Source organism: Pleurodeles waltl, chromosome 4_1 (assembly GCF_031143425.1).
Source record: "Pleurodeles waltl isolate 20211129_DDA chromosome 4_1, aPleWal1.hap1.20221129, whole genome shotgun sequence".
Lineage (NCBI taxonomy): Eukaryota > Metazoa > Chordata > Amphibia > Caudata > Salamandridae > Pleurodeles > Pleurodeles waltl.
In genome coordinates this window covers 37,748,751-37,765,137 of record NC_090442.1, presented here as the reverse complement: position 1 = coordinate 37,765,137, position 16,387 = coordinate 37,748,751, and the positions used below count along the sequence as shown (strand labels likewise).

Below are 16,387 nucleotides of genomic sequence, written 5' to 3'. Positions count from 1 at the left end.
AAGGAGGATTAACGGCAAAAAAGCACATCATAAGATATGAAACTTTGGAAATTATCTAGATATTGTTTGAAAAAACTCCTTTGATGGAAAGAAGATGAAGAACGGTATGGGATCCTGTCCTGCGCACCTGTAATTGATATGTTCCACATCCATTCATACCACCTAACCCTAAACACCCAAACTTATTGCAGTCAGTGACCATGTGGCCTAATGGATAAGGCGTCTGACTTCGGATCAGAAGATTGAGGGTTCGAGTCCCTTCATGGTTGAGTCTTTTTCTCACAGCACCCAACTTATCTTTACATACAAACTGGAAACACACTCTTACAATACTCCTTTCACTCTCACTCATTAAGAAAGCCCAATGCAAACTGCACAATCAGTCACGTTATGCCTTCAGCATTGCTACTTTTCTGTCTTTCTGCCATACCAAAGTACCTCTTCATAAATGCCACGGATATGCAATACGTATACAACAATATGACATGGCGCAATCATTCTGAACAGAACTGTGGATAGATTCATTGCAGGGAGTGTGTGCGTGCAGAAAGCAGAAACTATGCATGGGTAGAAGCTCTATGATTTTCTCCAGGAATAATGCAAATTGTCCCTCAGAAAAAGTATAGTACTAGAGAAGAATCATAAACGATTGACACAATTGCTGCCTTTGCTGTTGCCCCAGTTGTGTAATCTGTCAAGGACTGGTCTCTTGCAGATTGAGGCACCTAGTTGCAATTGTGTGGTAAAAATCACCCTTACAACCATTTTTGCTATACACTTGAGATCTTTCTGATATACTATCTCACAGACTTCTTATGAATGAGGAACTTTGAAATTGTCACATTCCAATTTGTACGTCCTTAAAACTCTGCTGGTTATTCAAATGGGCAGATTGTTTTTTAAATTCCTTTCTGTCTCGAGATGTAGTTATATTGATACAGAGGCATAATTATTGAATGATATATATTGGTTTGATTGAAATATGTTCGTAGAGGTGGTGATAGGCTTTCTGTGTCTGTCTGAGAGCAAGGACCGGTTAACGTCTTTTTCCAAGAGCAGTTTGTTGTGAAAGGTATCAGACAAAGGAGTATGTATTGTGATGTGGTTCTCTGACTGCTTCTGTCCACTTGCCAAAAGTTCCAAGGTCCTATGATAGCACAAAAACTGTAAGATTGAAGTGGTGTGTGCCGGAGTGTTAGACTTTTCATCCTTGGCGTGGTCTCCCTTAACTTTTTGCCTCTGTTCCCCAGGTTGTTGATGTGTGCTGGACTCTGATTTTGCTGTTTTTGTTGCTCTGGGCACTTTACCACTGCTAACCAGTGCTAAAGTGCAAGTGCTCCTGTTTAAATTGTATATAAGTGGTTCATCCATGATTGGCATATTTGAATTACTAGTAAGTCCCTAGTAATGTGCACTAGAGGTGCCAGGGCCTGTAAATCAAATGCTACTAGTGGGCCTGCAGCACTGGTTGTGCCACCCACATAAGTAGCTCTGTAATCATGTCTCAGACCTGCCACTGCAGTGTCTGTATGTGTATTCTTACACTGTAAATTCGACTTGGCAAGTGTACCCACTTGCCAGGCCTAAACCTTCCCTTTCCTTACATGTAAGGCACCCCTAAGGTATGCCCTAGGTAGCCCCAAGGGCAGGGTGCAGTGTATGGATAAGGTAGGACAGATAGTAATGTGGTTTATATGTCCTGACAGTGAAATACTGCCAATTTCGTTTTCACTGTTGCAAGGTCTGTCTCTCTCATAGGATAATATGGGGGCTACCTTTAAATATGATTAAAGTGTAGATTCCCCTAGAGAAGAGATGGACATGTGGAGTTTGGGATCCCTGAACTCACAATTTGGAAACACTTCTGGAATCAAGGGGAACCTCTGCCTGGAGAAGAGCTGATCGCTGAGGAACAAGTGCTGCCCTGCCTGTGACTGTGCTTTGTGGAGCTTTCCTGCAGTGCTGCTTCTGCCAGAGTAAGAGGGCAAAGACTGGACTTTGTGTGCCTTCCATCTTGAAGAAGAAATCTCCAAGGGCTTGATGTAGAGCTTGCCTCCTGTTATTGAAGTCTCAGGGATAGCAAAGACTTCTTCCTGCCAGCACCTGGAGTCTCTGGAGAGACCCCTACTCTGCTCTGTGGTGCCCTTCCAGTTCCTGGGACCCTGAAAGGAGAGGCTGGCAGCCTAAGGACAAAAATACACGCACCGAGCGCCGTGCGGAGAAAAGATCGACGCGAATCCGATCGCGGCTGAGAAAACGACGCGACGCCGGCTCCGCAGCTGAGAAACGACGCCGCAGGAAACGCGACCGAAGAATCGACGCCCGGAGCAGGAGAAACGACGCGCAGCATCGCTGACGAAGGCTGAGAGATCGCAACCTGCGCCGCGGGACTTTCGGACCGTCACGTGGCTGGCTGTTTCGACGCGCATCGCCGTGCCGAGTTGTTTTCGACGCATATAACCGTGCAGGGTTATTTTCGACGCGCACAGCCCGTGCGGGGTTATTTTTGACGCAAACCAGGTACATTTACACACTAGCAGCGCTAGTGTGTTGTTACAACTACCTAAAGACTCTTTTTATTTTAAACCTTTTAAAAATCATAACTTGACTTGTGTATGTTGGATTTTTGTCGTTTTGGTCTTGTTTTGTCTAGATAAATATTTCCTATTTTTCTAAACTGGTGTTGTGTCATTTTGTAGTGTTTTCATTAAGTTACTGTGTGTGTTGGTACAAATACTTTACGCCCAGCACTCTGAGGTTAAGCCTACTGCTCTGCCAAGCTACCAAGGGGGTAAGCAGGGGTTAGCTGAGGGTGATTCTCTTTTATCCTAACTAGAGTGAGGGTCCTTGCTTGAACAGGGGGTAACCTGACTGTCAACCAAAGACCCCATTTCTAACATTGGTGATCAGCGGTCGGGATTTGGACTTGTATTTGTACTTGACATACAGTAATTAAGTGTACACTACTGTTTTGATCTCAGACCACTACGTGACCACATACTACTAGTCTTGTGATTTTTGTTTTTTACTTGGACTGTTTTTCTCTGCATTCAGTTTCTTTTTTTTCGCTGATCCCGGGATTGACTTTGCTGAAACTTCATTTGAGAACTTGCTTTTCTGTTTTTGGAACTGTGCATATTTTTTTTTAACCTCTCATCATGTCTCAGTCTGGAGATGCCCTAGCTGAAACTGCTTTTGATTTGGAGAAATTGGAGAGCTACAAGGTGGCTCAGTTGAAGCAGTTTTGTAGGAATGTTGGCTGTCCCATTGAGAGCTCATCCAAGAAGGTTGAGCTGCAAAAGGCGCTGAGGGCCTGGGTGGCAGCCAAAGCAGCTGAGGGGCACACAGATGAGGAGCCAGAGGGGGAAGAGGAGTTGCAAGTCACTCACACTGATGTAGTGGGTGGGCCTGCTATGTCTCAGGGGAGAATCTCTAGGGCAAGTAGCAGTGTATCCTCCAAGGGTCTGACACCTGAAGAGTTACAGGACAGACAGGCAGAAAGGGAGTACCAATTGGAGCAGAGAAGGCTAGCCCTTGAGGAGAAGAAGATAACAATGGCTCATGAGCTTAGCTTGAAAGAGATAGATCATAGAAGCCAGTCCAGTAAGGATGGTGGCAGCAATTCTACAGTGCAGCCTGAGAGAAGGGTACACATCCCAAAAGACCTTGTGAGGGATTATAAGAGGGAGGATGATATCTACTTGTGGTTCAAGGGTTATGAGTCAGCTCTCCACATGAACCTGGTCCCTGAAGCTCATTGGGGGGCAGCCCTGTGGAAGCATTTTGAGGCAGAGGGGAGGGACACACTGACGGCCTTAGGGGATGCTCAGAGTCTCACCTACCCTGCCATGAAGGAGGCCTTACTTACCAGGTATGGTCTCACCCCTGAGCAGTACAAAGAGAAGTTTAGATCCTACAAGAGAAAGGAATCCCAAACATGGTTGGAATGTGTTGATTCTTGTTGCAGGTCACTGGATGGTTGGGTGAAGGGCAGTAAGGTAAACACGTATGAGGGGCTTTACAATTTAATTGCTTGGGAGCACTTGTACAGTTTATGTTTTCCAGAGCTGCGCCAGCACCTCATTGACAGCAAGCTGACTGACCCCAGGAAGCTTGCACAGGAAGCGGACCGCTGGGAGAGCACCAGGGTCCAGAAGAGGTATGGGGGAGACCACGCCAAGGGTGGGCAGGGTCCCTCTCAGAAGAAAGGGGGGGGTAAGGGCAAACAGGATGAGTTCTCTAAAGGGCCCCAAACTGATTCCCAGGGTAAGGATTCCCAACCCCCCAGTGAAAAGAGGCCATGGTTCTCCAAAGGGAAGCCAATGGCAGGTGGTCCCCTACGTAAGTGCTATTCATGTGACCAGGTGGGTCATGTGAGGGGGGACCCCAAATGCCCCAAAAGTACACCGGCACCCACTGGTGCACCGTCCCAGGGTTTGGCCAGTGTAGCGCTTGGGGAGGAGTTGGTTTCAGGTGGGTGGGAACCAGCAGAAATGACCCTTGTCTCACTAGGGGACAGTGAGATGGTCCAGAGAAACCTAGTGCCTGATAACACTAAGAAGTACAGGCAATGGGTGACCATCAATGGACAGAGGGTGGAGGCTCTGAGAGACACAGGAGCCAGTGTGACTACAGTGAGGAGTCACCTGGTGTCTGAAGAGCAGATTGATCCCCGGGTACTTCACCAAGTAGTTGCAGTAGACAACTCTGAGCGCCTCTGCAGAGTGGCGCAGGTTCCCTTTGAATGGGGGGGGGTCTCAGGTTCCTGGAAAGTAGCTGTGAGTCCAACCATGCCTGTTGATTGTTTGCTAGGCAACGACCTGGAGGATTCCCCTTGGAAGGAGGTGGAACACAGGTCTCACTTGGAGATGTTGGGTCTGCCTGGGTGGGTATGCGTATCCACCCGGTCTATGGCAGCCAATCAGGGTAGTCAAGAGCCCCTGGAGCCTGAAACAGTGGCCCAGGGGACCGCCAAGAAGAGGAAAGGCAGGAGGCGCGGGAAACCCGCCCCAGAAGTTCCCACGGTCCGGGAGGAGGCAGAGCCTGAGGGTGATGCCCCGGAACCTACAGGGGAACAGGTGGCTGAACTGGGGGAGGTCCCTGAGCTGTCGCAGTGGCAGCAGGAAGGGGGACCCACCAGGGAAGTATTCTGCACAGCGCAGAAGAAATGCCCTACTCTTGAGGGACTGCGGCAGCAGGCTGCAGCCCAGGCGGCTGGCGGGGCGCCAGGTACTCACCTGATTTATTGGGAGGATGGCCTCCTGTATAGTGAGCCTAAGGTTCCTGAGCCGGGGTCAGCTCGTATGCTGGTGGTACCCCAGGGCTTCAGGACCTTCCTACTGGGTTTGGCTCATGATGTGCCTTTGGCAGGACATCTAGGGCAGGACAAGACCTATAAGAGGCTTGTCTCCCACTTTTACTGGCCCTTGATGAACAAGCAGTCAGCTGCTTATTGTAGATCTTGTCAGACTTGTCAGGCAAGTGGCAAGAGTGGGGGGAAATGCAAAGCTCCCCTCCAACCTTTACCGGTAGTCAGTACTCCCTTTGAAAGGGTAGGAATTGACATTGTGGGGCCTCTGGATCCCAAGACAGCCCTGGGCAACAGGTTCATCCTGGTCTTGGTGGACCATGCCACACGGTACCCAGAAGCTATTCCTCTAAGGACGGTCACCGCCCCCGTGGTGGGACGTGCCTTGATGGGGGTTTTTACCCGCATGGGGTTCCCCAAGGAGGTAGTATCTGATAGGGGTACAAACTTCATATCCACTTATATGAAGTCTCTGTGGAAGGTGTGTGGGGTAACCTACAAGTTCACCACCCCTTACCACCCCCAAAGTAATGGTCTGGTTGAGAGATTCAACCGCACCTTGAAAGGCATGATTCAGGGCCTGTCAGAGGCCTTGAGGCGTAAGTGGGACGTCCTCTTGCCATGCCTTCTGTTCGCTTACAGGGAGGTGCCTCAAAAGGGACTTGGCTTTAGCCCCTTTGAGCTCATCTATGGCCACCCTGTGAGGGGACCGCTCAGTCTGGTGAAGGAGGCTTTGGAGAAAGCTCCTAGTAAACCACCCCAGGATGTATTTAGCTACATGCTGGCACTAAGAAACCAGACTGCCCGCTTCAGGCGTCTCGCTCAGGAGAACCTGGAAGCAAGCCAGGAGGACATGAAACGGTGGTACGACCAGAATGCCACTCTGGTTGAGTTTCAGCCTGGACAAAAAGTGTGGGTCATGGCACCAGTAGAGCCTAGGGCTCTCCAAGATAAGTGGACTGGGCCTTTTGAGGTGGTGGAAAGAAAGAGCGAGGTCACCTATCTGGTAGACTTGCAATCCCCCAGGAACCCCTTGAGGGTCCTACATGTCAACCGCCTCAAACCACACTTTGAGCGAACTGAGCTATCCATGCTCCTAGCGACAGATGACGGGGTGGAGGAAGAGAGTGAGCCTCTTCCTGACCTCCTGTCTGCAGGAGAGAAAGATGGGTCTGTGGAGGGAGTGATCCTCTCCCCCTCCCTGACTGAGGAACAGCAGAGGGACTGTCGCCACGTGCTGGGACAGTTCGCCTCACTGTTTTCCCTGATCCCAGGAGTCACACACCTGTGCACACATGATGTGGACACTGGGGACAGTACACCTGTTAAACATAAGGTTTACAGGGTGACTGACAGGGTGAGGGCTTGCATTAAGGAGGAAGTCTCCAAAATGTTAGCCCTAAGGGTTATTGAGCACTCCAGCAGTCCTTGGGCCAGCCCAGTGGTCTTGGTCCCAAAGGCTACTGCTCCTGGTGCCACTCCAGAACTTAGGTTCTGTGTGGACTACCGGGGTCTCAATGCGGTCAGCAAGACTGACGCACACCCCATCCCCCGAGCTGATGAGCTCATTGATCGGTTAGGAGCTGCCAAGTACCTCAGTACGTTTGATTTAACATCTGGGTACTGGCAGATTGCCTTAACTGAAGGGGCAAAGGAGAGGTCAGCATTCTCTACCCCCGATGGGCACTTCCACTTCAATGTGATGCCCTTTGGGATGAAGAATGCCCCTGCCACCTTTCAGAGGTTGGTCAACCAGGTGTTGGCAGGACTGGATGAGTTCAGTGCCGCCTACCTGGATGACATTGCTGTGTTTAGTTCCACATGGGAGGAACACCTGCAACACCTCTGGAGAGTGTTAGAGGCCCTGCAGAAGGCAGGCCTCACTATTAAGGCGAGCAAGTGCCAAATAGGGCAGGGTTCTGTTGTGTACTTAGGACACCAGGTGGGGAGTGGCCAGGTGGCACCCCTACAGCCTAAGATTGACACGATTCTGGCTTGGGAGCCTCCCAAGACCCAGACTGAAGTGAGAGCCTTTTTAGGTCTCACAGGATACTATAGGAGGTTCGTTAAGGGATATGGTACCATTGTTACCCCCTTAACTGAGTTGACTTCTAAGAAGCAACCCAAGAAAGTGATCTGGACAGAGGCTTGCCAGAACGCTTTTGATGCCCTGAAGGCTGCCATGTGCACAGCACCTGTGCTGAAGGCACCTGACTACTCCACGGAGTTTGTTGTACAGACAGACGCCTCAGAGCATGGTATTGGAGCAGTACTCTCACAGCTGAATGAAGAGGGCCTAGATCAACCCGTAGCCTTCATTAGCAGGAGGTTACTACCCAGGGAACGTAGGTGGAGTGCCATAGAACGTGAAGCGTTTGCTGTGGTCTGGGCACTGAAGAAGCTAAGACCCTACTTGTTTGGGACTCACTTCCGAGTTCAGACCGACCACAGACCCCTCAGATGGTTAATGCAGATGAGGGGTGAGAACCCAAAACTGTTGAGGTGGTCCATTTCCCTACAGGGGATGGACTTTACGGTGGGACATCGACCCGGTACAGAACACGCCAATGCTGATGGTCTGTCCAGGTTCTTCCGCCTTAGTGATGAGAACTCCCATGAGGTTGGGTAGTTGCTCCCCACTTTTAGCTGGGGGGGACACGTGTTAGACTTTTCATCCTTGGCGTGGTCTCCCTTAACTTTTTGCCTCTGTTCCCCAGGTTGTTGATGTGTGCTGGACTCTGATTTTGCTGTTTTTGTTGCTCTGGGCACTTTACCACTGCTAACCAGTGCTAAAGTGCAAGTGCTCCTGTTTAAATTGTATATAAGTGGTTCATCCATGATTGGCATATTTGAATTACTAGTAAGTCCCTAGTAATGTGCACTAGAGGTGCCAGGGCCTGTAAATCAAATGCTACTAGTGGGCCTGCAGCACTGGTTGTGCCACCCACATAAGTAGCTCTGTAATCATGTCTCAGACCTGCCACTGCAGTGTCTGTATGTGTATTCTTACACTGTAAATTCGACTTGGCAAGTGTACCCACTTGCCAGGCCTAAACCTTCCCTTTCCTTACATGTAAGGCACCCCTAAGGTATGCCCTAGGTAGCCCCAAGGGCAGGGTGCAGTGTATGGATAAGGTAGGACAGATAGTAATGTGGTTTATATGTCCTGACAGTGAAATACTGCCAATTTCGTTTTCACTGTTGCAAGGTCTGTCTCTCTCATAGGATAATATGGGGGCTACCTTTAAATATGATTAAAGTGTAGATTCCCCTAGAGAAGAGATGGACATGTGGAGTTTGGGATCCCTGAACTCACAATTTGGAAACACTTCTGGAATCAAGGGGAACCTCTGCCTGGAGAAGAGCTGATCGCTGAGGAACAAGTGCTGCCCTGCCTGTGACTGTGCTTTGTGGAGCTTTCCTGCAGTGCTGCTTCTGCCAGAGTAAGAGGGCAAAGACTGGACTTTGTGTGCCTTCCATCTTGAAGAAGAAATCTCCAAGGGCTTGATGTAGAGCTTGCCTCCTGTTATTGAAGTCTCAGGGATAGCAAAGACTTCTTCCTGCCAGCACCTGGAGTCTCTGGAGAGACCCCTACTCTGCTCTGTGGTGCCCTTCCAGTTCCTGGGACCCTGAAAGGAGAGGCTGGCAGCCTAAGGACAAAAATACACGCACCGAGCGCCGTGCGGAGAAAAGATCGACGCGAATCCGATCGCGGCTGAGAAAACGACGCGACGCCGGCTCCGCAGCTGAGAAACGACGCCGCAGGAAACGCGACCGAAGAATCGACGCCCGGAGCAGGAGAAACGACGCGCAGCATCGCTGACGAAGGCTGAGAGATCGCAACCTGCGCCGCGGGACTTTCGGACCGTCGCGTGGCTGGCTGTTTCGACGCGCATCGTCGTGCCGAGTTGTTTTCGACGCATATAACCGTGCAGGGTTATTTTTGACGCGCACAGCCCGTGCGGGGTTATTTTTGACGCAAACCAGGTACATTTACACACTAGCAGCGCTAGTGTGTTGTTACAACTACCTAAAGACTCTTTTTATTTTAAACCTTTTAAAAATCATAACTTGACTTGTGTATGTTGGATTTTTGTCGTTTTGGTCTTGTTTTGTCTAGATAAATATTTCCTATTTTTCTAAACTGGTGTTGTGTCATTTTGTAGTGTTTTCATTAAGTTACTGTGTGTGTTGGTACAAATACTTTACGCCCAGCACTCTGAGGTTAAGCCTACTGCTCTGCCAAGCTACCAAGGGGGTAAGCAGGGGTTAGCTGAGGGTGATTCTCTTTTATCCTAACTAGAGTGAGGGTCCTTGCTTGAACAGGGGGTAACCTGACTGTCAACCAAAGACCCCATTTCTAACACGGAGGTTTAAAATGGTCAGTTTAATTAAAGACAGAAAAGTGAAACGAATGACTGCAGAAATACTGTATGTGGCCATGAACTGAGATGAAAGGATGATTTTGGAACTCTGTCTTGCAGATTACCCTCAATGCCGCAATGGATAGGGCACTACTCTCACAGACCAGGGTGTGTAAGTTTAAGTCTATCGGAGGTGCACACCCTGAACTAATACATTTTTGCTGAAACCTAATCATATTGTTTACTCTTCCTCGTAGCAGCTTGCCAGGGTGATAGTATATTGCAACAGAACCATTCCACTTCTTCACTGAAAAGAGTCATGCTGGTTACCCAAATGTGCAGCGTGTCATTTTATACAACTTTCTTTATTGAAATTAAACTTGGACTCACTTGAAATATTCTCTTTCAAAATGAATGTTTTGAGCTGCTGTGAATTTTATTTCTAGAGGTGGTGACAGGCTTTCAGGTACGTGCTTAGGTCAAGGCCCTGTTCATGTCACTTGTATAAGCTAATTCAGGGAGCAAATTAGCAAGTCAATAAATGGGAAGTCTGAACTACTGTCAAAGCAGTTTCATTCTCTTTTCAAATAATCCAAAAATACCATTGCAGCATAAAACAGAGTATTCAATAAAAGAAGAAGGAGGATTAACGGCAAAAAAGCACAGCATAAGATATGAAACTTTGGAAATTATCTAGATATTGTTTGAAAAAACTCCTTTGATGGAAAGAAGATGAAGAACGGTATGGGATCCTGTCCTGCGCACCTGTAATTGATATGTTCCACATCCATTCATACCACCTAACCCTAAACACCCAAACATATTGCATTCAGTGACCATGTGGCCTAATGGATAAGGTGTCTGACTTCTGATCAGAAGATTGAGGGTTCGAGTCCCTTCATGGTTGAGTCTTTTTCTCACAGCACCCAACTTATCTTTACATACAAACTGGAAACACACTCTTACAATACTCCTTTCACTCTCACTCATTAAGAAAGCCCAATGCAAACTGCACAATCAGTCACGTTATGCCTTCAGCATTGCTACTTTTCTGTCTTTCTGCCATACCAAAGTACCTCTTCATAAATGCCACGGATATGCAATACGTATACAACAATATGACATGGCGCAATCATTCTGAACAGAACTGTGGGTAGATTCATTGCAGGGAGTGTGTGCGTGCAGAAAGCAGAAACTATGCATGGGTAGAAGCTCTATGATTTTCTCCAGGAATAATGCAAATTGTCCCTCAGAAAAAGTATAGTACTAGAGAAGAATCATAAAGGATTGACACAATTGCTGCCTTTGCTGTTGCCCAAGTTGTGTAATCTGTCAAGGACTGGTCTCTTGCAGATTGAGGCACCTAGTTGCGATTGTGTGGTATAAATCACCCTTACAACCATTTTTGCTATAAACTTGAGATCTTTCTGATATACTATCTCACAGACTTCTTATGAATGAGGAACTCTGAAATTGTCACATTCCAATTTGTACGTCCTTAAAACTCTGCTGGTTATTCAAATGGGCAGATTGTTTTTTAACTTCCTTTCTGTCTTGAGATGTAGTTATATTGATACAGAGGCATAATTATTGAATGATATATATTGGTTTGATTGAAATATGTTCGTAGAGGTGGTGACAGGCTTTCTGTGTCTGTCTGAGAGCAAGGACAGGTTAACGTCTTTTTCCAAGAGCAGTTTGTTGTGAAAGGTATCAGACAAAGGAGTATGTATTGTGATGTGGTTCTCTGACTGCTTCTGTCCACTTGCCAAAAGTTCCAAGGTCCTATGATAGCACAAAAACTGTAAGATTGAAGTGGTGTGTGCCGGAGGTTTAAAATGGTCAGTTTAATTAAAGACAGAAAAGTGAAACGAATGACTGCAGAAATACTGTATGTGGCCATGAACTGAGATGAAAGGATGATTTTGGAACTCTGTCTTGCAGATTACCCTCAATGCCGCAATGGATAGGGCACTACTCTCACAGACCAGGGTGTGTAAGTTTAAGTCTATCGGAGGTGCACACCCTGAACTAATACATTTTTGCTGAAACCTAATCATATTGTTTACTCTTCCTCGTAGCAGCTTCCCAGGGTGATAGTATATTGCAACAGAACCATTCCACTTCTTCACTGAAAAGAGTCATGCTGGTTACCCAAATGTGCAGCGTGTCATTTTATACAACTTTCTTTATTGAAATTAAACTTGGACTCACTTGAAATATTCTCTTTCAAAATGAATGTTTTGAGCTGCTGTGAATTTTATTTCTAGAGGTGGTGACAGGCTTTCAGGTACGTGCTTAGGTCAAGGCCCTGTTCATGTCACTTGTACAAGCTAATTCAGGGAGCAAATTAGCAAGTCAATAAATGGGAAGTCTGAACTACTGTCAAAGCAGTTTCATTCTCTTTTCAAATAATCCAAAAATACCATTGCAGCATAAAACAGAGTATTCAATAAAAGAAGAAGGAGGATTAACGGCAAAAAAGCACATCATAAGATATGAAACTTTGGAAATTATCTAGATATTGTTTGAAAAAACTCCTTTGATGGAAAGAAGATGAAGAACGGTATGGGATCCTGTCCTGCGCACCTGTAATTGATATGTTCCACATCCATTCATACCACCTAACCCTAAACACCCAAACTTATTGCAGTCAGTGACCATGTGGCCTAATGGATAAGGCGTCTGACTTCGGATCAGAAGATTGAGGGTTCGAGTCCCTTCATGGTTGAGTCTTTTTCTCACAGCACCCAACTTATCTTTACATACAAACTGGAAACACACTCTTACAATACTCCTTTCACTCTCACTCATTAAGAAAGCCCAATGCAAACTGCACAATCAGTCACGTTATGCCTTCAGCATTGCTACTTTTCTGTCTTTCTGCCATACCAAAGTACCTCTTCATAAATGCCACGGATATGCAATACGTATACAACAATATGACATGGCGCAATCATTCTGAACAGAACTGTGGGTAGATTCATTGCAGGGAGTGTGTGCGTGCAGAAAGCAGAAACTATGCATGGGTAGAAGCTCTATGATTTTCTCCAGGAATAATGCAAATTGTCCCTCAGAAAAAGTATAGTACTAGAGAAGAATCATAAACGATTGACACAATTGCTGCCTTTGCTGTTGCCCCAGTTGTGTAATCTGTCAAGGACTGGTCTCTTGCAGATTGAGGCACCTAGTTGCAATTGTGTGGTAAAAATCACCCTTACAACCATTTTTGCTATACACTTGAGATCTTTCTGATATACTATCTCACAGACTTCTTATGAATGAGGAACTCTGAAATTGTCACATTCCAATTTGTACGTCCTTAAAACTCTGCTGGTTATTCAAATGGGCAGATTGTTTTTTAAATTCCTTTCTGTCTCGAGATGTAGTTATATTGATACAGAGGCATAATTATTGAATGATATATATTGGTTTGATTGAAATATGTTCGTAGAGGTGGTGATAGGCTTTCTGTGTCTGTCTGAGAGCAAGGACCGGTTAACGTCTTTTTCCAAGAGCAGTTTGTTGTGAAAGGTATCAGACAAAGGAGTATGTATTGTGATGTGGTTTTCTGACTGCTTCTGTCCACTTGCCAAAAGTTCCAAGGTCCTATGATAGCACAAAAACTGTAAGATTGAAGTGGTGTGTGCCGGAGGTTTAAAATGGTCAGTTTAATTAAAGACAGAAAAGTGAAACGAATGACTGCAGAAATACTGTATGTGGCCATGAACTGAGATGAAAGGATGATTTTGGAACTCTGTCTTGCAGATTACCCTCAATGCCGCAATGGATAGGGCACTACTCTCACAGACCAGGGTGTGTAAGTTTAAGTCTATCGGAGGTGCACACCCTGAACTAATACATTTTTGCTGAAACCTAATCATATTGTTTACTCTTCCTCGTAGCAGCTTGCCAGGGTGATAGTATATTGCAACAGAACCATTCCACTTCTTCACTGAAAAGAGTCATGCTGGTTACCCAAATGTGCAGCGTGTCATTTTATACAACTTTCTTTATTGACATTAAACTTGGACTCACTTGAAATATTCTCTTTCAAAATGAATGTTTTGAGCTGCTGTGAATTTTATTTCTAGAGGTGGTGACAGGCTTTCAGGTACGTGCTTAGGTCAAGGCCCTGTTCATGTCACTTGTATAAGCTAATTCAGGGAGCAAATTAGCAAGTCAATAAATGGGAAGTCTGAACTACTGTCAAAGCAGTTTCATTCTCTTTTCAAATAATCCAAAAATACCATTGCAGCATAAAACAGAGTATTCAATAAAAGAAGAAGGAGGATTAACGGCAAAAAAGCACAGCATAAGATATGAAACTTTGGAAATTATCTAGATATTGTTTGAAAAAACTCCTTTGATGGAAAGAAGATGAAGAACGGTATGGGATCCTGTCCTGCGCACCTGTAATTGATATGTTCCACATCCATTCATACCACCTAACCCTAAACACCCAAACATATTGCATTCAGTGACCATGTGGCCTAATGGATAAGGTGTCTGACTTCTGATCAGAAGATTGAGGGTTCGAGTCCCTTCATGGTTGAGTCTTTTTCTCACAGCACCCAACTTATCTTTACATACAAACTGGAAACACACTCTTACAATACTCCTTTCACTCTCACTCATTAAGAAAGCCCAATGCAAACTGCACAATCAGTCACGTTATGCCTTCAGCATTGCTACTTTTCTGTCTTTCTGCCATACCAAAGTACCTCTTCATAAATGCCACGGATATGCAATACGTATACAACAATATGACATGGCGCAATTATTCTGAACAGAACTGTGGGTAGATTCATTGCAGGGAGTGTGTGCGTGCAGAAAGCAGAAACTATGCATGGGTAGAAGCTCTATGATTTTCTCCAGGAATAATGCAAATTGTCCCTCAGAAAAAGTATAGTACTAGAGAAGAATCATAAAGGATTGACACAATTGCTGCCTTTGCTGTTGCCCAAGTTGTGTAATCTGTCAAGGACTGGTCTCTTGCAGATTGAGGCACCTAGTTGCGATTGTGTGGTATAAATCACCCTTACAACCATTTTTGCTATAAACTTGAGATCTTTCTGATATACTATCTCACAGACTTCTTATGAATGAGGAACTCTGAAATTGTCACATTCCAATTTGTACGTCCTTAAAACTCTGCTGGTTATTCAAATGGGCAGATTGTTTTTTAACTTCCTTTCTGTCTTGAGATGTAGTTATATTGATACAGAGGCATAATTATTGAATGATATATATTGGTTTGATTGAAATATGTTCGTAGAGGTGGTGACAGGCTTTCTGTGTCTGTCTGAGAGCAAGGACAGGTTAACGTCTTTTTCCAAGAGCAGTTTGTTGTGAAAGGTATCAGACAAAGGAGTATGTATTGTGATGTGGTTCTCTGACTGCTTCTGTCCACTTGCCAAAAGTTCCAAGGTCCTATGATAGCACAAAAACTGTAAGATTGAAGTGGTGTGTGCCGGAGGTTTAAAATGGTCAGTTTAATTAAAGACAGAAAAGTGAAACGAATGACTGCAGAAATACTGTATGTGGCCATGAACTGAGATGAAAGGATGATTTTGGAACTCTGTCTTGCAGATTACCCTCAATGCCGCAATGGATAGGGCACTACTCTCACAGACCAGGGTGTGTAAGTTTAAGTCTATCGGAGGTGCACACCCTGAACTAATACATTTTTGCTGAAACCTAATCATATTGTTTACTCTTCCTCGTAGCAGCTTCCCAGGGTGATAGTATATTGCAACAGAACCATTCCACTTCTTCACTGAAAAGAGTCATGCTGGTTACCCAAATGTGCAGCGTGTCATTTTATACAACTTTCTTTATTGAAATTAAACTTGGACTCACTTGAAATATTCTCTTTCAAAATGAATGTTTTGAGCTGCTGTGAATTTTATTTCTAGAGGTGGTGACAGGCTTTCAGGTACGTGCTTAGGTCAAGGCCCTGTTCATGTCACTTGTACAAGCTAATTCAGGGAGCAAATTAGCAAGTCAATAAATGGGAAGTCTGAACTACTGTCAAAGCAGTTTCATTCTCTTTTCAAATAATCCAAAAATACCATTGCAGCATAAAACAGAGTATTCAATAAAAGAAGAAGGAGGATTAACGGCAAAAAAGCACATCATAAGATATGAAACTTTGGAAATTATCTAGATATTGTTTGAAAAAACTGATTTGATGGAAAGAAGATGAAGAACGGTATGGGATCCTGTCCTGCGCACCTGTAATTGATATGTTCCACATCCATTCATACCACCTAACCCTAAACACCCAAACTTATTGCAGTCAGTGACCATGTGGCCTAATGGATAAGGCGTCTGACTTCGGATCAGAAGATTGAGGGTTCGAGTCCCTTCATGGTTGAGTCTTTTTCTCACAGCACCCAACTTATCTTTACATACAAACTGGAAACACACTCTTACAATACTCCTTTCACTCTCACTCATTAAGAAAGCCCAATGCAAACTGCACAATCAGTCACGTTATGCCTTCAGCATTGCTACTTTTCTGTCTTTCTGCCATACCAAAGTACCTCTTCATAAATGCCACGGATATGCAATACGTATACAACAATATGACATGGCGCAATCATTCTGAACAGAACTGTGGGTAGATTCATTGCAGGGAGTGTGTGCGTGCAGAAAGCAGAAACTATGCATGGGTAGAAGCTCTATGATTTTCTCCAGGAATAATGCAAAT

General features: G+C 45.4%; 5 non-coding genes across 5 annotated transcripts; all 5 read left to right on the top strand.

The window, feature by feature from the left end:
* Positions 1-196: 196 nt before the first annotated feature.
* TRNAR-UCG (transfer RNA arginine (anticodon UCG)) lies at positions 197-269 on the top strand. The gene has a single exon. It is a non-coding gene; the product is annotated as a tRNA-Arg (tRNA).
* Positions 270-10,506: 10,237 nt separating this feature from the next.
* Positions 10,507-10,579, top strand: TRNAR-UCU (transfer RNA arginine (anticodon UCU)). The gene has a single exon. It is a non-coding gene; the product is annotated as a tRNA-Arg (tRNA).
* Positions 10,580-12,330: 1,751 nt separating this feature from the next.
* TRNAR-UCG (transfer RNA arginine (anticodon UCG)) lies at positions 12,331-12,403 on the top strand. Its single transcript has one exon. It is a non-coding gene; the product is annotated as a tRNA-Arg (tRNA).
* Positions 12,404-14,154: 1,751 nt separating this feature from the next.
* Positions 14,155-14,227, top strand: TRNAR-UCU (transfer RNA arginine (anticodon UCU)). Its single transcript has one exon. It is a non-coding gene; the product is annotated as a tRNA-Arg (tRNA).
* Positions 14,228-15,978: 1,751 nt separating this feature from the next.
* TRNAR-UCG (transfer RNA arginine (anticodon UCG)) lies at positions 15,979-16,051 on the top strand. The gene has a single exon. It is a non-coding gene; the product is annotated as a tRNA-Arg (tRNA).
* The last annotated feature ends 336 nt before the right edge of the window (positions 16,052-16,387 follow it).